Raw genomic sequence first — 21,875 nt, 5'->3', positions numbered from 1 at the left:
TCAGCTGCAGGATAGTTCATAGCTCTCCAACCTGAAATACACCACTCCAAGGTGACTTTGCCAAGCTGCCATCCTGGAACGTTGTATCTGAGCCGATTGGGAGGGAAAGACGGACAGCCACAGGCATCACAGCCTGAAGCATCCCTGCCTACCTGCCTACCATCTCAAGGCAAGCACGGCACTTGATGGATTAGATCCTATAAAAGACAGGCATAGTGGGAAGTGCAAAGCATAGCAAGATTTGAAATTTTAATTTGAAAAAATTGTCCTGCTGTTACCCATCTTCATTGGGAATGAATGAGATTGAAGAATGAGAGTGAGATGTAACAATTTATGTAATATTCTGTAGGAATATCAGTTTATTATATTATCATTTAATTACTTTAAAAATTTTTTTAGCACATCCTCTCTGAAATCTGAGATACTGAACATTTTCAGAGGTTTTTTCCTCTCTTCTTGAGTTGGAGTCATGTTATTGCAGCATGGTACCTATGGCAGTATCAACAGAGTATTTTTTTTAAATTAATAAGTGTAGAAGGGGACAGAGGAGAGAAAGTGAAAGAAGGAGTAAAGTACGTCGTTGATGAACCGGGTAGAATTCCCTTGCTTTTCAGATTGATTCTTAGGAGATTGGTCATAATTATTTGTTTCTTCGTCTCTGTATGTATTGCTCAAATATTTGCAATCTTGCCACAATTCATCTGAAAACCAAGAGAGTTTCAGTCTCTCTGGAGAGGACTGAATAACAACTCGTGGTAGCTGCTTCGTAGGTAATTGCATGAGAAATCACTCAAGCAAAGCCCTGCAGCCATGCTTCCCAAGTTGCACTCAAACTGCTTCATTAGCAAACAAAATGAAAGCTGATGCTTTATGAAATTTGAGTGGGTGACTGTGTTCCCAAAGCAGCTTTGAAACTCCTGGGAGGACTTTAGGCAAACCTTCCACCTTGTTCCAAAAGGGTCCTTGGCGGGGAGGCGAAACAGCCCCCCTTCCCCTTCTAGAGAGCTGGGGCCAGGTGTTTGAATTAGAAACATATGTAGGATGAGTAAAGAAAGCAGCATCTTTTCACAGCTGGCTAGCCTGCGTGTGCGTCCAGGCAAACAAGACCCACAGAGGATCCAGGAAGATTTCCCCAGGAACGGCATATTTTGGGAGGTGCGGATAACAGGAACAGCCAGGCCTGAACATCTTTTCTTGCTTTACTGTAGAAGGATTCCAGTTTCCTCTGCACGTTACCTGTGATTCATGGTCTTACCGAAGAGTGACAAGAAGGTGCAGAGATACTCTTCTCATTCCTTCCCTGCAGTCTTTAGGTTCAGGCGTAGAGCAATTCCCACCAATATGAAAATATCTGACAAAACAAAAGCATTAAAATGAAACTGGTGCAGGGCAATGTGTTAGCCCCATGTACAGGCTTTGATATACGAAAATGTGTGCTTTCTCTCACAGAAGGGATGGCTGGGGCATTTCTCTCACACTGGAAAAGATGTTCTAATTCAGGTTTTCACCAGGGTAAATAATTTTAACCAACTTCAGGCAGAAAAAGTAGGATTCTCATAGAAAGCTAAGCCCAGAATATTTTCTTGCCTGTTAAATTATAAACATAACCGTAACAGTTCGCATTCCGAAATATTTTGACTGCTTTACCATACATTGCTGGCTTACTTAGAATCATAGAATCATTAAAGTTGGAAAAGACCTCTAAGCTCATCGAGTCCAGCTGACGATCCAACTGATGATACTTCCTTGTCCCTGAATAGAAATTACATTATGTAATTAAACGGAAAGAGTCTGCCAGAGAGGGTCTGTGATGTGTCTTGGCGTGCTTTAAATGGTGAACTACCTTTGGGTGAGCAAGCATAGCTTTTCCATTTTCTCACTTTGGATGGGCAAACCCAAAGGCCCCCCTTGTTTAAAACACACTGAAATTACTACCCAAATGTTTGTTTCACTTACAAAGGATCTTATTAATCTGTGAAGGTAGTATACTATTTATTTCTTTGATGGCATTACAGGTGCTAGAAAAATAAATGCAATTTTTGGAAAAAAAGGAAAATTTTCCTGTTAGAATTCCAAGTTTTTCTACATCTAATACTTTACAATGTTATGTTACCATAAAATCTGCTATTTTATGGTATGGTAATACAAGTGCAGCCTGAAAGCAGTTGATGGAAATTAATGAAAAAGTGCTGTAGAATTATTAATGAAAACTTTTATGCAGTATTAATCATATTCTGATTATATACAAGTGAAAAATACTGGAGTCCTGGAGCTGGGAGTGTAGCAGCAGCATTTTTTTACTAATGGTCCTTTCTGAATTATAAAAAGCTGTCACTATTTCACTATTCTTTTCATTAGTCATTGTTACTTAGATAATATGTTTTTCCCACATGCCCTTCTGATCATCTTTTTGGGAAGAAAGCGAGCTAATTATGGTGTCAAAGCTGCAGTGGAGAGGAATTCTCATTTTCATTACCCTTTTTCTCTCAAAAAGGGTTTTTTTCACTATCTTTAAAATAGTTAGTAGATACACAATAGATATCTAAATGAGACAAAAGGCTTTTTTTTGGTCATTAATCATAATTTGTCACATATTCTAATAATTAGCTCTTGGATTATGCAATTTTTTATTTATTTAAATGAGGATTAAAATCATTAAATTCTACAAAACAAACAACATAACTGAAATGGACTAATAAAATCACTGCTATAAAAGTCACTAGTTTTATATGTGTGTGTAACCAATGATAATAGACAGAGAGGGAAATGATGCATTGGAAAATCAGATTAGGGTGACTGCCAGAAAGTAATGGTTTAAAATCACTAAGCATTATAGGAGAAGTTGCTATTGCAACTTGCATTCTTTGCATGGAGTAGTTTTTATAAATTTAAATTGAAGATTTTTCTTCTTAGTCCAGTGATATGTTTCCTTCAGGTTAAACAAAAATACATTTTTTCAATTTGTTTATAATTTTGGTCTTTTACTCTGTTCTTCTTGCAGACATCCTTTTGCTCCTCCATTCCATGTCATCTTTTATTCTGGGTCGAAGGTTGAACATCTTATGGACTTATGGTTATGCAGCTATACAGATTTTTTCTGATACATCTTTCTTTCTAGATACATGTTTCCAGATAACATAAAATATTAAAAAAGAAAAACACCAGATCTGGCATAAGTAGCACACAGTTGATGGTTAGGTTTTTGATTAGAGGTTTCTTTCTCAGCCTGAATAATCCAGTTTCCTTGGTCACTAACTTCTGATCAGAAGTGCATACATGCACACAATAATGATTCCAAGAAGGGTTGTTTTCTGAAGCTGATTTTTTTACTCATCTTAATTCACTGGGATGTGGGTTTCCGGGGTTTTGGGTGCTTGGTGTTTTTTCTTGATTGTATCTGTATCTCAAACTTACATAGGTTGCTTTATTTATTTTCTTATTTCAATAGCATTCTATAATCAAAATGTCCAGGGAATTCCTCCCTCTCACCCCAATAGTGGATAACTAGAGATGACATGGAATGTATTTATTTCACAATGTGTCTCTTTTTCTCCTACCAACTCTGTTCCCTTTTTATTTTTGGGATTATCATAAAGCATGTCTAGTGCTGCACAACTGCTTCTAGTTGTTTCACTTCTGGAGAAAAGCCAGTTCCTGATCTGAGTGTTTGCCTCGGAGATGTTCATCAGTGGATGCTGCAAGATGACTAAAGTCATTCTAGAATTTGGATCCCAGCAGCAGAGAAACAGATGAGCATAAATCACATGGTCAAATATTATATCAGCTTCTTATCATTTACTGGGAAAAACACCGTCACCCCCAATAAACAATGGATGAATAAAAACAAAAAGAAACCCTCCATTATTTTTCACATTTCTAATATGAATTTGCCTCACCCGTGTTTTGGTGTTTCACTTGCTGTCAATATTCTACCAAACAAATTCACTGAGCAGCAGGTCTATGGATTTTAGAAGACTGCAGGCTATCTAGAGGGAATAAAACCCACAGCAACTTGATTAAGGATCTGAAATAACCCACTGTGTTCAATATACATAGCTCATATTTCAGACATTAAATATTCAAAGTGTTGCCAGCTCAAATGTTCGAAACTTAGCACCTCAAAATATATGAAATCTAAAAAAAATGGAACACTGAGTTACTTCTAAATTGTCAAAATGTTCATCTTAGTTTGCAGCCGGAAGGAGCAGAGATACTATGGCTAACCTCCTGGTTTTAGGCACTTACAGCAAATGTTACACTGCTTAATAATGTGGCACTGTCTCTGTGTGATGATCTAGAGCATCCAGGTCAGGCACTTGGATTTCTGCAGAGGAGTGTTGTATGCAGCAGCGTGGTGTTGGGTGCTTCTTGACAGAAACCTAGGCAGTGACATACTGAACAGCTTACCACTGAGAAAGGCTACGTGCCAAGTTATGTCTGAACTCCTTCCCTTTCTGGCATTTAAGGACCTGAAAGAAGATGAAATTCTGGTGCTACGCACCTAGTCATCATTGAAAAGACCTTAATATTTTTCTAGGGGGAAAATTCAGCCCCCCCGGAAGGGGCTGAATGACCGATCACCTGTTGTCCCAACTGGGTGTGCTGACAGAGGGTGGGTACCAGCTACTCCTGCTGCTGAAGTTTGAGCCATTCTGCATGGTGGGCTTCGGGTACCCTAAACCAGAAGGAGAGCTTCCTTTGGTCATCACAATGCAGTGAGACATTAAGACATGCAGGACAATTACATAAAATTGTACAAAACTTCAAAAAATGAAAGAAGATCAGCATAATGGTTGGGTCAGATATTCAGGTTTTGGAAATTGCTGTGGCTCTGTCTGTCTGAGCAGAAAGACAAATGTATTATTACACCTGCTGAAGTTCTGTCCCATAAAGAAGAAAAAGGTTCTTCCATGTAGGAGGCAACATGTCCAGATACATCAGAATGTCACTTTGTCTCACAGTGTGCTACCCCAGCATGGGTGTTAGAGTAACACATACGTTAAATGACACTGACATAACGCTCCAGACAGTACAGACCTACTCGTCTTTTATCCCTGTGTCTTTCACAGCCTTCCAGGAATGCCAATGTGTATGTTTGTCTATAAGAATAAGTCACTGATTCAATTAGAGTGATAAGTAGTGTGTCTGCACTAGGGCAGAGAAAGTACATAGCACCATTTCAAACAAAGTGCCCTTGAAGACTTTCATCACTCATCACCTACTGTTCCCACTGCCCTGTAAAAGGAGCTGCCTTTGTGTATGTCATTATTTTGGCAGGAAGGTCATGCTTTTGTTGGTATGCTACTCAGGCTTTCTGCAAGCAGTAAAACATTTTGGTAATACAAAAGCTGTTGGAATTTTTTCCTTTTTTTTCTTTTAGCTATCTCACAATGAACATGATCAGCTTTCTCTGCCCCTGGGTTAGTAAGAGAGATAGAGAGATTAGCAATAGTGGCTGGCTGCAAAGTTAGTTTTAGGGATGAGCAATCAGGGCAATTGCTTGAGATAACAGGGCCTGGTGGGGATCCCTGAGATAGTTATGCAGTTGTGCAAGTCACGGTAAAGTTGGACAGAAAAAGTGAAGGCTTTTTGCTTTAGCCCATGTATGGGTCCAAAAAGCCTAGTGCCAGCTCTGACTGACAGTGAAGTTTGGGAAAGTGCTTAGCATCTCTTGGCAGTGATTTCCACATTTATGAGCATACAGTTACAGGTAGTCCCAAAATAGTAACCTAGACTCTGTCCTCAAGACACTCAGGTGTAACTGGATTGGCTGAATTTGACCTTGTTCTACTAGAGGTTTATCGTTCCTCAGAAAGTTATGCATCTAATACCCATCACCCCCATGTTTCCATGAATATCTCAGTGGGATGGGACTTCAGGATTAGGAACCTGTTGTTGGCTGTTTGTTGTCAGTGGGGTCATCTCCACTCACACAGAAAAGAAGCTTTAAATATTGTCTTGCTCAGAACGGATCCACGAGATCCATTTTGCACAGCTGTAAGGAACAACAAAAGGTGAATATCAAAGGAGGAGCAGTATGATACTGCTGCTGGGCTGTGTAAGCTCTCAACTAGATATTAGCAGCAAAATAAAGAAAAAGCTAATATAAATGCAGGGAATGTGCTATTCAGTACTTGATGATCAGCTGTAATGGAAGAGAAATTACGCAGTTTTTCCAGGCCTCAGGCCCACCTTTTATGGTGATTATACTAAAAGTCTGAGCTCAAACATAAGCAGACAGACTCAATAATTGGAAAGGACAGACCTACAATAGTTTCTCATATCCCATCACACTTGCCTATAAAAACAAAGTATGTACTCAGATCGCCTTGTAAACCTACTGCATTCGTGAAGGCAATGCAGCTGTGATTTTACCATTAAAACAGACCTCTGTGTCATTCTTGCTCCAGAATTCACAGACCATGCTGTTCTTGGTCTGTCCTCTAGTCTCTGATATAAATGCTTTAGGTAAAGGCGGATTTTTTTGTATTCCCTCCAGATTGTCAGCATTAACAAAATCAAGAATGGTGAGATAATCCCATTATGATCAGAAGAAAAGAAAACTTTATTCTTTTTATGGTCTTCTGACTAGCCTCTGAATACAGACCATCAGTGCAAAGGGTTGCTCTCTCTGTAACTTACTGTTGGCTTTTATTGCAGCTAAGTACTAGGTCATGGTCCAAATAGTTGGCAACAGTAATATGTGTAGAACTGCACTCACAAAGATGCTTTTGTTGCATGCTTCAGGGAGCATGGAGACCTTTTTTTCTTATTAATTTTATATAATTACCCCCTTTAGCTCTACATCTATAGTATTTATATTCCACCCTCTACTGACATCAATGCAGTATATTCTCTGTTCTAAAGGCCTGGAGACCCTGACAGTGTGTGTTGCCCAATGTTGACATTTACATAGTTCATAAAAAACATCAAATAAATGTGCAATCACCTATTGTGGTTGCTCAGCTGTGCAGTAAATCAAATGATGTAACCATAATCTTTCCTTGACCCAGTTTAAAGGAATAACCTATAAAACTGATTTTCATACTTATTTAAAATTGTCACACTGTACACAGAAAGTCTAAATGCACAATCCTGCCAATTCTTTGTTTTGGTAAATTCTAGGATGGGACAGTTTTTCACCAGAGAATTCTCTTACTGCTAACAGTAATCAATCAAACTTGGGGAATCAACAGCCAGAATTACCCAAAGACAACAAATCAGGGTCCCCGACAATAACAGATGATGGAAGAGCGGAAGTACCATTTGTAATAGTAATGTCAAGCCAAGCAAATGTGGATATTTTAAACTATAATTCTAAAATTATTCTTTGGGTTCATAATCTATTAAGTTCTCATTAGCATTTGCTTTTCCTCCCCTCTATTATCTGTTCCCTATGACAGGTGAGTTTTGACTAAAGATGTATTCTTTGTATCATTCTCCAGGGGAAGCTTTCTCAGCAACAGTGCATTAAGCAGGCTCTTAGCGTGGTCAAAGTTTGTCTCTGGCACTGAGGAGCTAATTCTTTGCATTTCCTTAAACAGCCTCAGTCATTTGGCTCAGCAAAGACCCCTTTGAGGCTCTCTTTCCGTTCCTGCCTCTTTCAGGTTGCCAGTAATCACTGCGGGAACTTGGGCACTGGGTTTCTCCGGTATAATTGTATTTAGCTGAATATGAGGAAATATCATGTGGTGCTTTTGGCGGTGCCAGGCCTGTTACCTTTAAATCTTTAGTGAATCAGCAGACTAATGTAGTGAAGTAAAGCAATTTGAGAGCAATGGGAGCCATCTATGATACAAAATGGCATCTTCTGGCAGTTGGGAATTTAACTTAATGGGGATGAATAGTTGTTGATGGAGATCTTAATTGTTATCAGACAAATTTCACTGTATTTCCTTTGTTGGTATTTTTAACCAAGGGGAAAAAAAGATTTAATGGAAGTTCTAGTTCTCATTGATCAGCGCAATGCTGAGAAATAAGTCTCAAACTTCCTTGCAGCGTGGCTCACTTTGTTAGGGAAATTGCTTTGTTGACATTCATCTTTTCTCATTTGCAATACATGGGCCGCTTTTTAAGCTGTTCACAGTTGTGAGGTCAGCTCACTCTACCCTTTGGGACATCCCACGGCAACCGTAGTAGCTGCCTATCTAGAAAAGTAACAAATACTGATATATATTTTGCATGTCTTTTATTAATAACATCCAAACCCAAGAGAAGCTAATCTGTGTGAGGAATAATTTCTTCCTTGTCCCCTAGGAAAACATTTTGTGAAATTACTGTTGTAAAGAGAACTACTGTAGCAATGTCACTGCAGTAAAGGCCATCTCTCTAGACCATCCCACTGAACTGCCTTATAGTCTTTCTTCAGATAGGTAAATACCCACCAGGGCTGGAAGAGTGACCTTGCTCAGTTCCACAGTGACTTTAAATGCATCCGACCTGAAGGGTACGTTCATGCTGTAGTTCCCTAAACAGCCCCTCTCCTTCTCTTGGTATGCTTTTGTTATAGTGTTTGTTGTTCAACTTAATTTGATTAATCTTCCATCTTGCCTTCTTTATATTCTTCAAATGATGACTTATTTCTTCACCTTATTTGCGTTCCTCTATGTCCTCATATATTTCTAACTGACTGCCTCTCTGCTTTATAGACCTTCATAATTTAACTCTATTATACAATTCCTTCTGAGCTGGATGTTTAATTTTTCCTGTATCAAGTTATTTTTAACCTTTCTGCAAGTCTCTGTAATACCTTTGTTTTGATATTTCTCTGGTTTAAATCATAGTACAAAATATTCAAGTCTTTGGCAAACCTTTTAAATTGACTGTAGTTATTTCTGTTCTGTTGATGTTTCATTCCACTGCTAATGCTTTGTTAGAAACAGGAGCGTTGCTGCCACTTCCAAACAGCATACTTTAAAGAGCATGCACTAATTTTGCTCACAAATAAATCCAATTATATTAAATATTTCAGCAATTTTTTGTTTTGCTTTCCAGTATTATTTAATCAGCTCTATTTATAACAGCACATTTTCCTTCTAACCAGGCTGTTCATGACAATGCTTATTTCATCAACACTATTCCAAACTAGAAAAACCAGCCCAACCTTTACAACCTTTTTTTTTCAGTGCATTTATTGTCATCTTTCCACATGTTTCATTACCCTCATTCCTACCATGAAAGAACAGAAAGCAGAGTAAACCTCTAGAAATTAAATCTTTGCCCGTTTTTATCAACAAGAATTTTGCTGTGACCTCTGTAAAGCCAACTTTCGGTGCCGGTGTATGATATGTTAATAAGGCCTACTGTTCAGAGGACACCGAGCCTAAATTCTCTATTACTTTATATAGTTGTCTATGCCTATGTATACAGTGAAACAGAGGCAAGCTTCAGGGTTGGCTCCTCTGGGTAAGAGTAAGCAGAAAACCAGGCCCACATTGCATTGTTATTCCCGAATCATCTTTATCTTGGCTTTTACAAGGTCCAGTTCTGGATCAATATATAAAAATTTCTGAGTGTGAAATTGACCTAAGCCCTATGCCAGGCAAGTATGATTAAAACAAAAGTTAAACAATGGTGGTTGTGACCACTCCGTTTATGATCTCAATGTTCTTACCTCTGGTGAAGCTTAGAAGAGTTGCAGAATTGAAATATGCATATCACAAAGCTCCACGGGGCATGAAATATTTTCGTTGCTTTGGTCTTTAGCAAATCTCTAGTGAGTCTTGCATTGCCTCACCCCTAATGAACAGGTTTTATGACATTATAGAATTACGTAGTTCACATACTGACGTGCCCATAATCAATAATATAGAATAATGCTGGCCACATATCCCTGTCAGTAAATAATTTGTAATCTACAGGCATTTCTGTGTCATTAATAAGTTAGGTGTACCTAGACACCCAGACACATATTGTAATCCACCACTTTCAAACCTGTACAGTTGTCTTACAGGATGCTGAACACCCCTAAACAAATGAGATTATATTATTATTATCTTCCCAGTGTCTTTGGATTATGTCTTTTCTTTCAAAAGTCATGCAGTCTTTTCTGAATGTGAGCAATGTTTGTTGAATGGTTACCCTCTTGTATAACCTGTCAGAGTATCCAAGAAGTCACTCTGATAGTAATGATGGAAACTTAGCAGGACTTCATTTCTACTACTGCATCTTAAGCTGCTGAGTGGATTGATTATTTAATACATTAGGCAGTTTTCATAGACTTGTAGCAACAACATGGAAATAAATGACTTAGTTAACGAATTCGCTTGTATCAGCTCAATCAGCTGATAGTGACTCAGCGTGGGTTTTGACATTGACAGCAAAAGCACTAAGTGGCCAAATTCTATGGCAGCTAATTTGATACTGCTTACACCATCCTTCCATAAGGACTATTTATGTGAAGATGTTGTGGTTTTCCAGCAGAACACTTATGAGAAAGGTTAGAGGACACAGGAAAATCTATTCTAAAAAGAGAAAAGTTACAGATTATGCATTTTCATGGCAATCTTCAGCAGAGGTTTAGATATACTTGCTTCTCTGCATTTACCATTTTAAAACAAGATACATTATGGATTACACAAACACACACTTTTGCTTGAACCAGCTATGAAGTTATGACTTCAATTAAATGTGGGAACGGAGAGTAATTTACTTAACTAGAGGCACAATAATGTAAACACATAGTTGAAAGGTCTTTTGCCTTAAGTAGCCTGTTAGAGCTAAATTTCAAAATATATTTAGGTACCTAAAAGTGACATAGACAGTCATGAAAGAATTCAAAGTACTTATATACCTAAATCACATTGTAATTAACAGGGATTAGACACTGAGGCATCTTTGAATATCACTGCAAGATATCTACCTAAAAAGCCACCTTTACATTTCCTCCCTAATATCCTGACTATATTTTGGAGAACTTGTACTGCACACCCATCAAACACAACCTGTGAGACTATCTTTACTGTTAGCATGGACATTCTGATGAAAAAGAGTAGATTAGCTGACCTCACAGTGCCTTCCTACACTGAAACCCCACACGTGGTCTGAAAACAGCAGCGCTCTAGTGTAAAGAACAAGGGTACAGATTCACCAGGAACATTTCCCAAAGAAAGAAAATGTCTTTTTGTTTCCTTCCTATCCTAGCAAGGTGAGCAGCTACACCAGAGTTCTTCCACAAGTTTGTCTGCTACACTTTCCCTAACTCTGTTTGCCGTAGCATCATACAGTTGAGCAGGATGTGTATTCTCTAAGTTTAGAATAAAAGAAAGGTTGGGTTTTTTTTTCCAAGTAGGCAGCCTTGGATGAAGTCTCAAAGAACGGGATTAAAATGATCTGAGTGCAGAACAAACTTCCTGCACAGATTTCCCTAAGCAACAGTCTTCATCCTTTTTGTACACCTTTGACACGGAATGTTTTATCTTCCCTTTTTACATGCTCCAGCCTGCTTTTTGTGAGCTTGTTTCACAGGAGAGCACCTACCATGCTGAATCATGGACAGGGAAAAGATTGTGGATATAGCTGTTCCTGACCCGTTGATGCCTTCTTATCAATGCCCAGCTGGCAGTACAAAGGGTCTTCAAACGGTGACCCTGTTGAGGAGAGAGATGGGTGGTGAATATCCAGGCAAGCTGAAAAGCCAGCAATTCTACAACAGTCATCTGCAGTCAGAATGGGTTACAGCAAGGGCAAAGGAGGTATTAATAGCCATCTAACAGGTTTCAACTACAACCCTTGGAGCTCAGTTATCAGAAACCTCTGCAACTTATCATTAATCATTGTGTGATGCTTCCTGACCTTCCTGACAAAGATTAATAATCCTGTATGAGCATACAGGATGCCAAAGACTATAGGAATAGGCAGATATTTCAGACCTGTATCTCTGCTGCCTTGCATCTGAAGCGATCATTTATAGCTGTAAAGCATTACCAAATTAGCAGTCAGTAAATGTTTAATCAAGGAGCAATGTAAGGACCCAGCCTTTCTTCCATTTATTTACTTCTCTGAAAACAATTGATGGGCAATGCTTATAAAAGACAGATACAGAAGATTGCAGGAAGCTTTTAAAATTCTCCCTCAGCTTGCTTACGCAAGCGAAGGAAAAGCAGGACCCTGAAAAGGCCAGCTTTCCAGGTAACAAAATGCTTCTTCGTTTACTCAGGAACTTGAAAGAACTTCTTGTGAAGCTGAAAGTTTCTTTTATTTTCACTTACTCATCCTGACAGCTGAAATGAATGATGTCCATCTACCTGGGTTAGTCTCTTCCCCCTCTCCACTTTGCAGTGACATGTTTTATATTATCCACTCTGATTACAGAGGTCCTGCTTTGCTCCACTGAATACCCGATTTCTTGGCTTCATCTATTGACAATAAGTGGTGCAACTTACGATTCATCCTCAGTGTTTTCATTAACATACTCTCTCAGCAAGTGTTGCCTGCTCCTGTCCGGTTTTCTTTTCATATTTGGATATTTTCTTTTACTGCATTTCATGTCTGGTACTGACTGGCATCCTGGCTTAGTTTCTTTACCCTTTGGTTCCCCTACGTGGGACATCTGAAGTACCAAAGGACTATTTTAATCTCTCTTCTAAGGAGATAATACTTGTGCCATCATGCTATCCATCTACATAATATGCCTCTACCCAAAAACTTATAAATCCGTCGGCCAGTTGTACTCAAATTTGTGTGGCAGTTGTCTCAAAAATAACTCTTACAAATTTCATGATACCAGAGAGTGAAAGAGAGGGAGAAGGATCCCAGTGTGCCTTCACTGCTAGAAGGTACCAGCGAATCCAAAGAGGTGATGTGGCTGTAGGAAACCAGGCTTCATTGCTTCAGCTGCTCGGGGACCATGTTTTAAATGTGTCAGCGGGCATTAAACCACTAAACAATAAAGTATTTGCTGAGCTACTATAAGTGACATGGGAGTTTGGCTATAAATATGCTATGTTTCCCTCACTCTCTTCTGTACTGTACAGGGTCCAAGCCAGTGTTTTGCAAATGGAGAGAAAGGACTCAGAAAGGGCCGTGACACCCGTAACCAGCACCAGCCCAAGTACTGCAAAGCTGGAGTAACACAGAGCCTCAGTCAGGGAGGAGGGGAGGGAGCCCGCACGCCTGCAGCCAGCTCCTGAGTCTGCAGCTGTCAGCTCAGGGTGTCCCATGCGTCCCATGAAGAATGGTGAATCAGATGAGGGTAAGACTTTCAGAATTTCTTTAAAGATTGGCCTTGGTATTTCTTTTACATTGTGACAGTCAAAAAGCAAGAGTAGGAAGGTTTAATTTAGCTGAAAATGAGCCTGCAGGAAAGTCATAAGGAAAAGGAAGACAGGCTGCTGAGAATGGTTCGTTAGTGATGCTGTTGCAGAGATGGAAAACTCTTTGAGAGCTTTGTTCTGGATAATCGTTGTTTTGTCTTTTTTTTCTGGAACCAGATGGGGATTTAAAGGTTAGTGTGAAACTGCTGCTGTTTGTTCTTTTGAAACAAAGCTCTGGTATGAAGACTTTGGTTTCCTTCCTTTCGGAACAGAGAATGGATTGGGTTTTCTCTTTGAACTGGCCTGGTTGTTTGCTCTCCGTCTTCTTGGAGGGGGAGGTCTAAAGCTATGGCTGGTCTGAAACTGCAAGGCACACAAAAGTTGTGGGGGAAGAAGAAATAACCTCTTAAGAACTAGATCAGTGAACCAAAGCTGATGTTTGATGCAAGAAAACCTCTGTTTTTCAAGCTCAAAGGAAGACACAAATCTTGCTATCTTCTACTTAAAGCAAGGCAGAACAAGGGAGTATGACTATCAATAAAGAGTACAGATAAGGTGAAGAGAAGACAAGAACAACTTTATTGAGAGTATTCTGACACATCGACTGGCCATGTGCAGAACAAAGAAATTTCAAATGATGAATGATGATTTCTGGGCACTCCCACCTTAAACAGTCAGCTGATTGTCCTGTTTTGGGGTTTGTTTGTTTAGGTTTTTTTTGTATGTAAGGTCAAAGACTAACTGGGATATACATATTGACTTATTCTTTGGATGACTCCCGCAAGTCAAGGTCTGGCACACATGTAATACTCTCATGCAAGGAGTAAGTGAGACACTTCCTACCTATAGTAAACAGACCAACTGACACCCTTAAAAAGAAATATAATAACCAAGGTCCATATCTCATTCTACATGTAAGCTCGTCTGTGGGTAAACTCCACTCTGCTCTGGAGTTTGTGGACGGTGCGTACCCATTAGTACAGTGTCCTGCCTGTAATTCTTCTTGGTAATATCAGCTATGACTGCTGACACTGCCCAGTCTCAGTGGCCAGTTCCTTCATGTTGTCTGTCATCTAAAGTGCAAAGGATGTCAGAAGCCATGGTTCAGGATCCTTTCTGTTTGCTCGTACACACATCATAAAGGAGCTGTTTTCTACTGAAACCACAGTGTCAGAATTCCTTGAAAGATGCTGGATACTGTTGTGCCCTCTGTGGCCTCAAGGATGTTGGTTTCCAAAGTCTCCCATCTCCTTTTAGGAAGATTCAGTTATCAGTCTCCCAAATAAACTGTCTGTTGAGGGTGGGGAATACAAATGAGCTAAGATTTCTTAGCACTGATTCAGAAACTGGTGGTTTTTGTCATGTTTGTTCCCCTATACTTCTCAATCATTCACATTTGGTTTTTGGTCAGATCATATCTAAGGGGGACAATGAAGGAAGTCACGGTACAAATTTTTTATTGCAAGGCCTTGCCAGATAGACCAATGTAGCTGAAAGTTTAGACATAATAAGTAAAGGATAGCAAGAACTATGTGAAATTGGGGTAGTTTGCAAATTGAAGTTATAGTTCATTTTTCAGGCAACACAGCTTGTCGTACACAGTGTGAAAATGCAAATACCAAGGACTCGTGTTACCGAAAGAGGAACGTTTAAAGCTGCCTGTGCTTTGGCCCCCCTCTCTGAAATGGAGAAAACAGTATCTTATCTGGATGGCTAATCCATTACTGTTGGTAAATGCCTGGAGGTTAGTTCATGGAAAAGAGTATCAGAAGTTTTACTGTGTTTACAGTAGCAGTCATTTTCTCACTAGTCATTCAGATGGCTCCCACTCTACAGCAATTTCTCATGGCTGTACATCAATGAATTTCATATATTTACATTCTGTATCCTGCTCAATATAAACTATAAGAGCAGTCATGCTGTGGCAGCACAAAGGCAGTGTTCTGGTAAGCTATGTTGCATGAGTTTGTCCTGTAAATTCTTGATTTGATTTATATTTCTCAAATTCTGTATGCCCAGGCTCCCAATGGCAACATATATATAGCATGCAAGTTTCAACACCTATGCTCAGCAAACAGACAGGTTTATTAATAATGACTTATTTAAAGAGAATGGAGGCATGAATTTGCATGCTTTGATGTCTGAGCCTCGTTCATCTTGTGTGTGTGATTTGTGTTCTGTGAGAGTCAAGGGTAAAATGCCTGTTGTCCCTTTGCTCTTTTTTACTAGCATAAATCACTGATTCCACATATAATACCGGGTATATTTCTCAGAGGAAAAGAGTGTAACTAGCTTTTTTTACTGTTATTTTCTGCCTCTACTGGTAAGTTTCCCATATCATGCCGAGTTGTCAGAAAATGAACAAAACAATCAGAGGTGAATATTTAAAATTCTACTTTGCCCTGAGGTTTGTAAAGTGCCCTGTTTATAAGGAGCAAAAATGCAACAAAAATAACTAGGAAGGTCATCACATATGGAAATTTACAGTTTGGGTTTCTTTTTTATATTTGAATGAAGAACCACAGCAATGAGACACCCCTCCTTTTACAAAGCCCATGAGAAGTACTAATCAATACAGCCTTCTTTTCAGCTCCTTTCTCTGACAAAAATGGCCTGTGTGATCTCTTGGTCTGTGACACTCGGACTAATCTATGTGATTATATGTGCCAAAGTCCCCATGCATATCACTAGTGCACACGGCAGGTCAGCTTGCACATAAACCTTTCAGATCTCCAGGCAAGCTTGTCCCAAGGACTTGTGCATGTTTGCTACACATCATTTATCTTTCTGAATTGCATTTGGTTTATTTTTTTCCATAAAATATTGAGGAACTACTTTGATCTGGAAAAGAAAAACAGCAACCTCAGTAGGTAATATGGTAAAAGATGTGCATTAAAGGTGTTTTGATAGTGTACTGTTCAGATAAAAAAATAAAAGAGAGATTGAAATGAGATAATTGTTGAATTGGGGTGAATGAGAAGTTTTGTACTTATGAAAAGATGTGTTTATTCACTAATAAAGGAGCACCAGGCTGTGGTTTGTAACCAAATACTACATGTTGGCTGTTTATTGCCAAAAGATCTGCTGATAATCTTCCTTGGGCTTCCTAGGGAAAATGGTCACACTTCAAGGAATGAATTAATCTCACATCTATTAATAGTTATGTTACTGATCACTTCTTGCTGAAAGAAGAACAGCCTTAAATCAGTTTAAAAAAAAGGGGGAAAGGTTTTAAAGAAAATATTAATGCACCACTTAGTCTTCTAGAAAAACAAGGAACAAACAGGTCTCTGATTAGTTCATATTTGGTGTATATATTTGCATATTTTTTCTGTGAAAACATTACAACACAGAACAAAACAACACACTTGTCTAGTTTGACTGAATATCACACATACATCCGTCACGCTTCAAATCAGTCATTTCAATCAGTTCGACAACCACTCTAAACAAAACGTCTCTGAAGGAGCTGTAGAGATGCAAACTGAATTATATAATGTCCTAGGAAATAGATTCATTTACTATATTAATGAAGATTACTGTTTGAAAGAAAAAGGTAAGTTCAGTGTTTTAATTAAGTTTTATTTGTGTAATTTAGATGATGGCATTGGCTAAAACTGTTTAAGCTTCCAAAATAGGTACTAGATAGCTATTAGGACAAAAAAAAAAAAAAAGAAAAGAAAAAAGGAAAAATGAATGAAAGCATTAATAAATTGTAATATTGTGTTACAGTAGCACAGCTCACTATAGATTGTGTTTACAGCATTCACACCTATTTTATGCTTTTGGTTTCCCTCAGGAACATTTGGTTTTTCCTAGACATAGCTGAGAAATGGGATATTCCAGGCAGATGGAGTGAAAGACTCCCTCTCTCCTTTTGTATCATCTGGGCCAGTTTGTCACTTCATCTCATGCCTTTCTTTTAAATGAGAAGAGCAAATCATTATAGCATTTTATACAAAGAGTTAATTTACATGAGGAATTCTTCAAATTATTTGACAAAATAATGAATTTTATAGGTTTTCTATCAATGTCTTCCTTTTGGGAAGAAGGTGCAATATCTGATTATCATTTATCAGAGGGATGTCTTTATTGCAGAGACCCACAAACTTACCCCAGTTTTGGGATTTGAACTCTGGATTTGAATTTTCATAGACATAGAGATCACATTGGAGAGTCCCATAGGAGAATGGGATTCATAGAATTGGAAGTTAATGAAATTATTTGCTGCTTAGTCCTGAATATATTTGCAGGATTAGTTTGTTTGGTTCCTTCTTTTTACATTCTGATACTCAGCAATGGCTTGACCATGATTTGTTTTGCATTTCTTGTATTATTGAAAACATTAGTAAAATATTCATGAAAGGAATTAAAAAAAACATCAAAAAGAAGTATGAAATTTTTCCATCTTAGTATTCAGTTATCTTTATTTCTCTCTTTAAAGAAATCTTTCTGAATATATCTAGGCTGTTAACTCTTGTTATCGGTGTGAATTTCATTACTGGTTATCAATATACATTGCTAAATATTATGGGAGATCAATATCCTGTTACACCAAAGTACTTTATTTTTTACAGTCCTATAGTTGATTTCCCACTGACTCCAGCAGAAGCTTTTTATCTTCACCAAGTGCTAGAGATCACCAATGTCCTTTGCAGTTCCTTTTTTTTGTCCTTATAAGTGAATTCCAGTTCATAGGGGAGCCTTAAAAGAAGTTTAAATATTGTAGTTTACCATATAAAATTTGCAAGGACTAGAATGACTTCACTGACAAATAAAAAAAGGTGTGGGGGGCGGTCAGGGAGAAGATTGAATTTCTATTTTATGTCTTGAATAAAGCACTAGAAAACAAAGAGTATACTCTTATAAGCGTAATTCAATACTCCAGAGAGTAGTGGCAATTGCATTTGAATCAAGTAATTTGCAAGACATTAAACGAAACTAGATGTATACAAAAGTGTATAAGATAAGAGGGCCATACTGGATCAGACCAGCCAAGACTTATTTTACGAGGTGTTCACAGGGGAGAGAAAGCTAAGCTAACTACTGCACAAATGGTACCCCAGTTCCTGGGGCTGACGCCGTTTCCCCGCGTCCTGAGCAATTACAGTTGGTAAATGCTGTCTCCCTCTGTCAGGGAATGCAAGGTCACAGGAGCACTTTGGCTACTCCCGATTTTCTGCCATCTCCCCCTAATCCCTGTGCATAAGACACCTTTGCTGTGCCTGGGCTTAAACACGCTAGGCAGGAGAGGCAACAAATACAGCGTTGGTGACTAAACCAGGAAGAGGAGCTGGAACCTAGATTCTCCCAACTTCTCAAATTAGCTGTGAGACAGAGGAAAACCTCTAGACAAAACACTTTCTGCTGTTCCAAATTATGATCCACACTGGTATGAGCTATAGAAGCAAAAAAGCAATAATGTTTTTTCTATTCTTAATTATTAATGCTATACACCCAAGGCTTTATATCACTGTCTTTAGTATTTTGGTGATCCATGGGGTCAGATGGCGCTTAATCCGTACTTTAGGCTGCTTCAAAGCTCTGGATTGCAAAGAAATATCTAGAAGCTCATACGTGACAGCTGGGAATAATTCTAGTTGTTTCTGCCCTTCTTACAAAGGAAGAGGAGGACAAACAGGATCAGTGCTTTGAAAAGGAATGTCAAGGGAAAAAGGAGTAAAGTCCTTTTACTCCTTACAAGGAGTAAAGTCTCCACAGCATCATGCCTTAAGGCACAAGAAGAAGAAAAGGAGCAACATGCTGCAGGAATTGTTCAGGGAGACAGAGCAAGGAGGGCATGAGTTAGAAGACAGGAGTAAAGGGAACATGAAAGACAAACTGACTGATAGAGAAAATTGAAAAGGATGCAGCTATTTTCACAAAAATAAACAGTCTTAAAGACAGCTGCAAATGAAACCCTTCTTTTTCAAGCTATTGATGGAGTTATTATTGTTATTGAATGAAAAAGCCCTACGACAATCCTAGGTAAACATGTGCAATGTGCTATGTAAAGTACTTTGAACTTTTTATGCCTAGAATTCAGATGTCCAAATGGGAGATGTTGGATATAATGCCTTTATTTAACAGCTAACACATCTTGTGAATATGGTGTGATTTCAGTTTCCTGCTGTTAGCTCACAGTACTCCCTCTACAGACTTGGCTTGAACACGTTCTGCTATCACATCGTTTTGTGTTGCAACATCAGCACAGGCTTTGAATAGTTCCGTACTTGGCATTCTCAAAAGTTATCTCTTAATACATTTTATCGAGTACCTCTCCATCAAAATCAGACATAATTAGTTACTGGCATCCTTAGTTTGAGTATAAAAATAAATCTGCCATTTTAAGCAATTGTTTGAATATATAATCTCCACATAGAGCTTCAAGAAAAACATGCAGTGGAAGGTCCCTGCACATATGGTCCAAGCCATGATTTAGGGCAAGAGATTTGTCCTTAGTGGAACCTACCAAAGGCAGCTTTTGAACAAAGGCAAAAAAACCCCCTTAATTCAGAAAGTCTATTTCTAACATTTAAGACTGACCCCTGTAACAAGGGCAGGAATACAATGTTAGCAAGTGCAGAGTGAAGTCTTCTCTCCCCACCATAACTCTTTCTCCAGGTCTTTCCACTGGTAATGTCTAGTTTGAGACAAATTGAGAAGTCTGTAAATGTTGAACTGCAAAGGTAGGAAACTCTATGAGAAATTTAGTGGTGATAAAACAAACAGGATATTTTATCGGATTGCTTACTCATATAAGGACAAAAATGTTTAGCTCATAAAAAGAAGTTGAATAGTATCTGCTAGAGGAAGGAACTTTAAAGTTAAAGCAAAATTCTGTTTCTCTCTGCAACAATGTCTCTGAGAAAAGTTTTCTTCAGTATTTTAAACCTCTAACCTTCAAAGCCTTGCAATATGTACCTATTCCAAACTAAAATAAGAATGGAGTTTCAGAATTTGCTTGGAATTTGTGGGTTGTTTGGGACATGGCTAAATGTTCAAAAATGATTTACATTATTTATTTGGTGGAAAATGGAAGTAGAGAATTGACCAGTAGCTCCTAAATTCAAATTTCACCTCTATTAAAAACTCGTGCTCTGACCTTGTGTGATTCTCTTGCCTTTCACCCGTCTCAGTTCCCCTATAAACAGGAAGAAATGAGATGCTGCATCTCAAATGATAATCACTTGTATACATACTATAGAAGTGTCATGACATGGAGTTAGTTTTTCAATAGAAGTCTATGATTTTTTTTTAAACCGAATGCTTACTTCCTGCATACTGCATACCAGATGTTGCCAAATAAGATGTCACCAAAAGAAACAGTAACTGGTATTTCTGCAAGAAAACCTCCTCGGTTTGTCTGTGCAATAAATAAAAGCAAAGTAGTTATTCTACATTCAACAAATCATTTGTATGATTTTTTCCCCAGGAAAGTTTTCCCGTTTTTTCATTTCCTAATGTTTATGACCTTATTTCATGTAGTACATTTTTATGATTAGATTATAATTTATTCTAATATTAAAGGCCAAATTTCTGCATAGTTTAGGGCTAATACTCAATTAGCATACTGTAATTAATAATGACCTCTGTTACCTTACTGTGAGGTCAACGTTTTTATTTAGCTCATTTTATGTGAGCTTTTCTTGCTAAGGAAATGTGTGTGCATTATTAATCTGTTCAGATAATATCTCTTGTAGTATAGTAATACATGCCAGGAAGTGTCTGTCAAAGAGAGTCAAAAGCTGTTCTTGGATACAAACCAGTATTTAAATATACAGTATATTAATAGCTACATCTGACAACAATTCGCTTGGAATTAGTGTCGCTGTCAGCTGGGTGAGAACAAAATATGAGTGAAGAGAGTGGTTCTGCTTCATCCAAACTGCAACCTGATAATGTTCCAGCAGGACGAGAGGTATCATCAAAGTCAAACTTCACCCTTTTTTGGGAAGTGACCTTCCTTTGGACCTCAGGATTTTACTTCATACACCTTCAGGATTGCAACTGAAGCTGTGCTTGTTGAAATGCAACAGCAGCTCCAGAAGCCTGCTGATAGTGTCTCTGATGAAAGTCTAAGCTCTGCTGAGAGATGTCTATGCTTTACAAATGTGTTAGACTTCACAGATGGTCCAACTACCTGGAATGGTTTCAATCCCAAAGTGAGAGAGGAATGAATCGGAGCAGGCACAATACATCAGGTTCCCCATCTAGCTTAAGCTGGTATTGGGCTACAACGTCATAGGCAAAAGTGTGAGACCCTCAGGTATGCTGCATCTGGAAAAAGACGTTAGTCCCACTATCTGATCAAGGTTTTCATTTCACAATGAAGCAACTCTTCACGTGCCCTACTAAGTGACTGAAATCCAGGTGGTTTTGAGGTGTGTTCTCATCCAGTGCCTGGGGATATTTAGTTACCTGTGTATTTCTACATGTTTACATTTTTTCCAAGCTGGAATGAAACAGGACAACTATGTTTATGTGATTTCATGTATTGCTGGAACATTTTCACAGATTTAATGAGGACCACCTTTCTCTGAGGGCTACATCTTCAGTTGCTTTGTGAGGGGATCTCGGAGGTAAATACAATTTTTATTAAAGGGATGTAGAACACGAAGC

General features: G+C 38.5%; 1 long non-coding RNA gene across 1 annotated transcript in view; it reads right to left on the bottom strand.

Moving 5' to 3' along the window:
* LOC142081400 (uncharacterized) overlaps positions 1-21,875 on the bottom strand; it is a 109,721-nt gene that overhangs the window by 20,801 nt on the left and 67,045 nt on the right. The window contains exons 4-5 of the long non-coding RNA XR_012673315.1: positions 11,479-11,588; positions 1,256-1,351 (exon numbers count right to left, since the gene is read on the bottom strand). This is a non-coding gene — a long non-coding RNA (uncharacterized LOC142081400). The remainder of the gene's footprint in view (positions 1-1,255; positions 1,352-11,478; positions 11,589-21,875) is intronic.

This window comes from Calonectris borealis, chromosome 3, assembly GCF_964195595.1.
Source record: "Calonectris borealis chromosome 3, bCalBor7.hap1.2, whole genome shotgun sequence".
Classification (NCBI taxonomy): Eukaryota; Metazoa; Chordata; class Aves; order Procellariiformes; family Procellariidae; genus Calonectris; species Calonectris borealis.
The sequence above is the reverse complement of the archived record's forward strand: the minus strand, read 5'-3'. Positions and strand labels throughout refer to the sequence as shown.